Source organism: Pipistrellus hanaki (genome assembly GCF_964339955.1).
Source record: "Pipistrellus hanaki genome assembly, chromosome: 3".
Lineage (NCBI taxonomy): Eukaryota > Metazoa > Chordata > Mammalia > Chiroptera > Vespertilionidae > Pipistrellus > Pipistrellus hanaki.
Window position 1 is genome coordinate 13884681 of NC_140505.1, and position 8211 is coordinate 13892891.

An 8211-nucleotide genomic window follows, 5' to 3' on the forward strand; every position below is an offset into this window, starting at 1 on the left:
TTATTTTGCTGTCCAGCTAACTTCACTTAGCATAATACCCTCCAGCATCATTCATACTATTGCAACTGGTGGGATTTTCTTTAAAATTTTATTTAAAATTAAAATTTTATATAAATAAAATTTTATAAAATTTTATATAAAATTATATATAAAATTTTATATAAAATTATATATATAAATTTATACTTATAAATTTATATAAATATAAAATTATAAAATTATAATTATTATATAATAATATAATAAAAATTATTATATTATAAAAATTATATATAAATAATATAATAAAATTATTATAAATATAAAATTATAAATATAAATTATAAAATTATATTTATAAATTTATATAAAATTTTATATAAAATTATATATATAATAAAAATATATAATAAAATCACATTTTCTTTATCCACTCATCTATAGATGGTTACTTAGGTATCCATTTTGGTGAATGATGTATAAATGGCATTCTCAAGCCTTTGGTAACTTATCAGAGATGTCCTACTTTACCTGGATTCTTTCACCTTCTAATCAATGTATAGATTTGGTATGACTAGTGCTTCAATGTACATGGGAGTGCAGATATCTCTTCAAGATAGTGATTTCATTTCCTTTGGATATATATCTAGAAGTTGGGGTGCTAGGTCATATGATAGTTCCATTTATAATTTTTTGAGGAATCTCTATATTGTTTTCCATAGTGGCTATACCAGTTTACATTCATACCAAGAGTGTATAAGGATTCCTTTCCTTCACATTTATTATCTCTTCTTCTTCTTCTTCTTCTTCTTCTTCTTCTTCTTCTTCTTCTTCTTTTTTTTTTTTTTTTTTTTTTTTTTTTTTTTTTTATAGTAGCTATCCTAACAGGTATGAAGTGATATATTATTGAGGTTTTGATTTACATTTCTTTGATAATTAGTGCTGTTGAGCACCTATCTTTTCATGTATCTGTTGGACATTTGTATATCTTCTTTAGAAAGATGTCTATTTAGGTTCTTTGCCCATTTTAAAATCAGATTATTATTATTATTGTTACTAGAGGCCCAGTGTACAAAATTAGTGCACTGGTAGGGTCCTTAGGCCTGGCCAGCAATCGGGGCCTATCAGGGCCTTCCACCTGCTGGCTAGGGCCTCCCTTCCATGGCTGCTGACTGCTGGGGCCTTCATTTTCTCCACACTGCCACCTGGTGGTCATCCCACATAATAGCAAGCAACCAGTCTCCTGGGGTAAATTTGCATATTAGACTTTTATATATATATAGATTTTGCTATTGAGTTATATGAGTTCCTTATATAGTTTAGATAATAGTCCCTTATCAAATATATCGTTGGCAATATATTTTCTTTTTGTTACTTTTTTTCTTTGCTGTGCAGAAGCTTTTTAGTTTGATATAGTCCCACTTGTTTATTTCTGCTTTTGGTGCCTATACTTTTGGTATCATATTAAAAAAATCATTGCCATGACCAATGTCAAAGAGCTTTTTCTTTATGTTTTCTCTAGAAGTTTCATTAGGTGTATTTTTCCAGGTTTTACATTTAAGTCTTTAATCCATTTCAAGTCAATTTTTGTGAATGGTGTAAATGGCATTCTCCAGGCTTTGATAGCTTATCAGGGATGCCCTACTTCATCTGGATTCTTTCACCTTCTAATCAATAGATTTGTCAAGTTTGCCGATTCTGAAGTTATATATACTCCTACACCAACACACAAAAAACACCTTTACCCCCATGAAGTGTATGCCTCCTCCTTCAATTGGGAGGAAACCCAATGGAAACTGTTTTTCCTAAAGCTTGCTGTGCACTATTATATGTCATTGGCTTTATTGGGGGGGAGGGGGGAAAAAGGGGGATGGGAAGAAGAGAGAGCTTGAGTAAAATGGAAATAAATATTATGTACATCCAGCATTCAACTTCTTTGATTTCAGGCAGGCTGATTTAGTGGTCAGAATTCAGGTGATAGGAGTGGAGGGTAGCAAGAAAGACAGAAAGTAAGGGAAGATAGCTACAAGTGGGTGAAGCTGAGAGAAGCAATGAGTCATTGGATAGAAATACTGTTCTCATAACATTTCTGTTGCATTGTTTTATTGTAGAGAAGAATCAATAAAAAGATGATGCTCAAGGTTTTTAACTTAGTGAATTTCATCTAGGACCAAATACATCAGATAGCAGCCTGCCTTTTAAAAATGCAAACACTATGCTCAGATTTATTAATTTTCATGTTATGAATATTTAAATAAGGCTATCCCTCTGGAATCATTTTACATTGAGCTAATGCACTTACATTTTTAATGAAATGAGTAGTCAACCATTAAAAATAAAATATTGATGTGAATTGTTAGACTAATTGATTGAGGAAGAAAATTATTGTGTAAATGATCAGAGATTTAAGAGAAATGAATAGAAATCGAACCACTCAATTATTGTTAGGCCTTGGCATTAAGGAAGACTCTGTCCAATCTATCTCTTTGCTTTATGAACAATCATGTTGTTGTTTTTAAGTCTAAAGAAAATTATCATTGTAAATGAAACCTCAGGTAGGAAATGTGAGTCAAGAAGTAATGTGATCTTCAGCCGCAGTACTTAACTGTTTAGTTCTGTTAGTGTAGGTAGCTAGGCATTAATAAAGGAAGGAAGCAAAAGGGACCAGACATTATTACCCATGATCAACTAGGGAACATGAGCCTCAGGCTCCCCAGGGAACTGCCCATTAGTTCCCCTGCAGATCGCTACGGACAGGGAGAGAATGATAAAGAGGGAGGTAAGCACAGGTGCAATAAGAGCCATGAGGTCGACCACAGAGGCCTATCAGTCTAGCTTGGGGAAAGAATGGATTGGTTAAGGAGTGGACGCTTCAGAAGCCCTAGGAAGCTTGGGAAGTTGATTGGTTAGTATGAAGAAGTGCCCAGTCCTTACTAAGCCCCAGATAATATAATCCCAGCTAACAAAGTCCTTTATCTCTCCCCCTCCCCATAACATATGCTCTCCTGGTTCTTCCCATGTTCTCTTCCTAGCAGCTATGGGGGGGCGAGCAGCACCTGAAGTCCCGGAAGCCACAGGGACTCCAAATGCAGGGCCCCAGCTGAGGCACAGCTGGGAAAACAACCTAAGCTAGCCGGACAGTGAGAAAGGCTGGACTGGACCAACCTTGGAATGCCACAATGTCTGGACACTGGCCCTGTTCCTGGGCCTGGGGAAGGCAAGATTGGATTTTTCCATGGCAGGACGGACAGAGATGGGATACTGGAAACCCAGGGGAACTCGTTTGATTTTGCATCTGGTGCCACAAATACATTTTATCACCAGACCTCATCCTCCCTTGTGGGTCTCCTGGAATGCTTTCCTGTGACCCCACAAGAAACCCGCTTCTACCGGCAACACTTCCTGCTACACAATATGGGGGTGGGGAAGAGGTAATTTGCTTTGTAATTCAGGCTCCAAAACTGCCCATCCCCCAATTCAACATAAAATATAGTAACTCAAACTGAAAACGTCTCCCCTGAATTTCAAGATGCCTGAGCTCTTATCAAGATGTGAATAAATGTAATTTTAGGTCACTTTAATGATTAGTAGTTTAAAAACCCTTTGAAGTGCTTTTTTAAATGGAAGAATTATTATGTAAAGCAAACACTGGCATTCCTTCTAAGTATAATTTTCTGTGTTTGATTGTTTTAAAGTGAGGCATACCTTTCTTTGAGTTAAAGGTTTAGGCTTAACTACTGAAGACTGCTCAGTTTTCACATTCTTTTTAGCAGCTGAACCTATAAAGGAAGAGCGCAGATTCACTGTCCCCCACGTTCAGTTAGGAGAGTGTTGATAAACAGAAAAGGCAAAAAGAGTTATAACTCATTCAAGAGAAGATTGAGTTCAGATTTCTTGCCGAAGATGTCTTCTCACTTAACTGTTTTTATGAGGAAGGCATGTATGGGCTCAACAAAACACGAGGCCCAACATAGAAGGTGCTAGGGCCTCAAAAAACAACAACAAAAAATGGAGAAAGTGAATTGTTGGCATTCGTTTTATTTTATTTTATATTTTATTGATTTTTTACAGAGAGGAAGGGAGAGAGATAGAGAGCCAGAAACGTCGATGAGAGAGAAACATTGACCAGCCGCCTCCTGCACACCCCCCACCGGGGATGTGCCCGCAACCAATGTACATGCCCCTGACAGGAATCGAACCTGGGACCTTTCAGTCCGCAGACCGATGCTCTACCACTGAGCCAAACTGGCTTCGGCGAATTGTTGGCATTCTGTAGACAGAAATGGACACTAGAGGAGTGAGAGCATTAAGGGTATTGGAAAGAGGGTTAAAATGATGCACTAGGGAGGGGAAGCACAGGGAGTGGCGGATGTGGGAAGAAGAGCCAGGAATAGGAGAAGCAAAAACAATGGACCAAGTGAGAAAGCGAAGACCCAGAATTTGGCAATTAGTGTCAATTTGGCAATTTGGCAATTAGCTTTTCATGCATATAAATCTCCTGGGGAGCTTGTTAAAATGCAGATTTTGAGTCAGTTCTGCATTTCTACCCAGCTCCCAGAAGATTCCCAGGCCTATCTGGGATGAGTTTGGCTGTTGTTCCTAACCTAATCCAGATTGGCTACTCTGATCTTTGTGATAAGGAAAATGGAGATTCAGCCACCTGTGTGGCTCCTAAGAGTGGGCTAACGCCGGGGTCCGGGCCCTCACACAAAGCATTAGATGGGAGATCACAGGTTTCAACACCACATGTTGGCAATGTTTGCTGCCCCAGCTGCCTTACCTGCAGCTGCCAGAAAGGCTATGGGAAGTTTCAACAGAGCCACAGGCAAGTCACTAAGCAAAGGCTAACAGACCCCTCAAACAGAAACAACCTCCCTGTCAAAAGAACGACCAAGAAGACGGTTAATGCATAAAGTTCTGCTCCTGCTTTGGATGACACCTATCCAGAAATAGGAAAATTCTTTCCCTTTAATCCTCTAGATTTTGAGAGTGTTGGCCGACCGAAGGGCAGCAGGCTCCTCCCCTTGAATGGAGTGCCTCTCATGCTTCTCAGTAAGGAGAGGGAACTTAAAACACTACTACACCTGCCCCCCCGCCCCCCCCCCCCTTCACCTCTGAAAACGCGCCCTCTTCACCGTGGGAGTCTAGTCAGTTGCCAGCTCCTTCAAGCATCCTGTCCTTTCTGGTTGTTAAATTGCCACCAGTTTGCTATGACTTAGATAATGAAGTTTCTTAACACTTTGTAGTTTGTGTGTGTGTGTGTATTAGTAGTTTGTATTAAGCAATTCTTTATTTAAAAAAAAAAAAGTCAGTGCTGCTGCTGATCTAGGTTGCAGATTGAGTAGCAAGATTAGAAGATCCCATTTCACCTGTTGGAATGTGAAGAATGTCTGTGCCAACGAATGAATTATTTATTAAGTGCCTGTTGTGTACCTAGCAATCTGCTAAGTACTCTGAAGAGTTTAAAAGAAGATGAGAACTGCCTTGTACAGGAGCTTAGAGTTTTATGGAGGAGATAAGACATGCAAACACAAACACACTAGAATGAAACAGAAGAGACTGTGTTTTAAAGAGCCTACCTGCTGGAAGGCTACAGGAAGGCAGAGAGGTCTGCCTAGGCATGGTGGAGCTTATATAGGCAGAAAGGAGGGGGTGGGACCTTAGATTGAAATGATAACAGAGGGGAAGAGTGTGGAATGCAGAGAAGTCCATGGGGCCATAATATTCATTGCGACCCCATACAGGGACAATCTTTGGGGTTGAAAAGGCTAAGTGTTGTGGCTGGATCGGAGTTCAAATGAAAAGTCAGGTGTGTCTCTTAGACATGCCGAATATGACCGGCACAGTGATGGTCATGCAGTACAACAAAGTGACTGACTCAATGAACCACAGAACAGCCACTGCGCATGTATTAACATGCTCTGCTGTAGGCATTCAGGCTCTAAAAATGAGGGGGGGAAATGGATTCCCATTTTTAACAGTGGGAGAAAAGCATAATGTTTGTGACTTGACAATCCACTTAAAATATCCATGTCTTATTTGCTGCTGAATGAAACAAACAAAAAAAATATTCAGGATAACATTTTTTCTTCTTAAGGAAAGAACAACCATGTATCTTCAAACTCAGACTCTCTGGGCGTTCAAGGCCTTGAGGAGAAAACCTTGCCTAGCTCTGGGAAGATTTGACTTCCTCTAGGTTATGGTGGCGTTGCCAGAAGAGGAGAATGTCCTGTCCCTACAGGTCCTGGAGCTAAATCACATGGCCACACTGTGCAGAGCAGTGATTAACAGTGGTGTCTCAGTAACTCACCCAGGGCCACGAGCAATGAGTGTGTTTGGAAAGAGGAGAAGGCTTCGCCCAGGAAGGATTGACATTTCGATGGGCCTTGAAGGACGAGGAGAAGCTGCTAGGTGGCACAGGGGTAAGGACCTCTAGACGGAGTTGTGGCTCCTACAGAGCCATGGTTAAATCCCCGTGTTAGGAAAATGATGTGCCATGGAATTTAGTTGAAACCTGGGGCACGTGAGGGGCTGTGACAGGAGGGAAACATGGGAAGGTAAACTGAGATCAAACTAAGAGAAATCTTGAACCTTAGGCAGACGTTTTTAGATCCCATCCTCATTAGACAGAGGTATCCAATCATGACTTTCCCACCTTGCTTGGATTAAAATCTGATTGCAAACACATAACATTGGCAATTGGCTTTGGACGGTGGTTAGAAAAACATGACTACTCCACCTAAATTGCCATTAGAAACCCTTGTCCTCCATTAGCTGTTCCCTGAATTGTGTGGTGATGAAGGAGAACACGGAGGCAAGTAAACCACAGGTGATTTGTGATTTCATTACTAATAGGCTGTGTAGTGTTTGGCATGGGGCAACTTGCCTGAACCTCAGTTTCCCTGCTGCGCTAAGAGTAAGGTTTATTTTGGCATAATCAATTCGGAGGTTCTTACAAGGATGGTCCCTGAGTGGTTCCTATGTGCCACTCACATGCATCATCTACTCTATTTTTTAAAAATATATTTTATTGATTTTTTTACAGAGAGGAAGGGAGAAGGATAGAGAGCTAGAAACATCAATGAGAGAGAAACTTCAACCAGCTGCCTCCTGCACACCCCCTACCGGGGATGTGCCACAACCAGTGTACATGCCCTTGACCGGAATCAAACCTGGGACCTTTCAGTCCGCAGACCGACACTATCCACTGAGCTAAACCGGTTTCGGCTGATGTTGACTCTTATGACTTTAGAATACACTTGGTTCACTCTTCTCTCTTTACACAAGAAAAGAGGTAAGCAGCCAGGCTTTGGACCCTGAGTCACAAAGCTGGTCCTAGTAATAGCTGGTCCTGTTACATTTCAATGTATTTCAAGTGCAGTGTATTGGAGATCTGAGTTTCTGCACTCACTCATTTCTATTTCCTTACAGTCAAGAGCCATTTTCTGGCTTCCTTTGTAATCCCATACTTCAGAGTGACATTTGAAAATATGATGCTGGGGGCTTGAAGAGGCAGGGTCAGGCAGATATATTGAAGCTGTTCGACAGCTCCCAACGACGATCTGGATTCTGAAGTTTCCTGGGAGGAGGTTTGGGCATGTGTTGCTTCACAGAAAGTGCTAGAAAACAGTTTTCTCGTTATTAAAACGAATACAATATTCTTTAAGAGAAAAAAGTGTGATAAGTCATAAAATGCTCTTGAAAACTTAAAACCAAAATACTATCAAGAGTCTTAAAACTACATTCATACTCTTTAATTTAGTAACTCATTTCTACAAATGTATTTTAAGGGAAAAATCTGAAATTCACAAAGATATGTAGATGTGAATGTTTATCTCATCCTTACTCATTCATTTCCTTTAAAAAAGAATAAAACTAAAACAAACTAACTGGTCAACCTCAGAGCAATACTCACAGCACAGAATATTATGAAACCATTAAATATTATTAAAAAAATGAATTCAATGACATGACTAAATGCTTATTATACAATCTGAGGTGGAAAAAAGGATGGAGAAAACAGTATGAATAGCATGCCCTCAAAATGTAAAAAAAAACACAACACACAAAACATAGAAAGTGCAGAATGCACTAAAATGCTAATAGAGTATCCCAATGAGAGAGGTAAAATTATAGGATTAAGAATGATTTTGTTTTTCTGTAAACATCATAGTTTTCCAAATTTTATACAAGAGAATGTGTTTCTTTTATAATTAAGGAAAAAAGTGGCAC

At 39.4% G+C, this 8211-nt stretch overlaps 1 pseudogene across 1 annotated transcript; it reads left to right on the forward strand.

The window, feature by feature from the left end:
* The first annotated feature begins 2676 nt into the window (after positions 1–2676).
* On the forward strand, positions 2677–5215 carry LOC311618701 (securin-like; annotated as a pseudogene). Its single transcript has 3 exons — positions 2677–2758; positions 3356–3410; positions 4593–5215. The product of its transcript is annotated as a securin-like (transcript).
* Positions 5216–8211: the final 2996 nt, after the last annotated feature.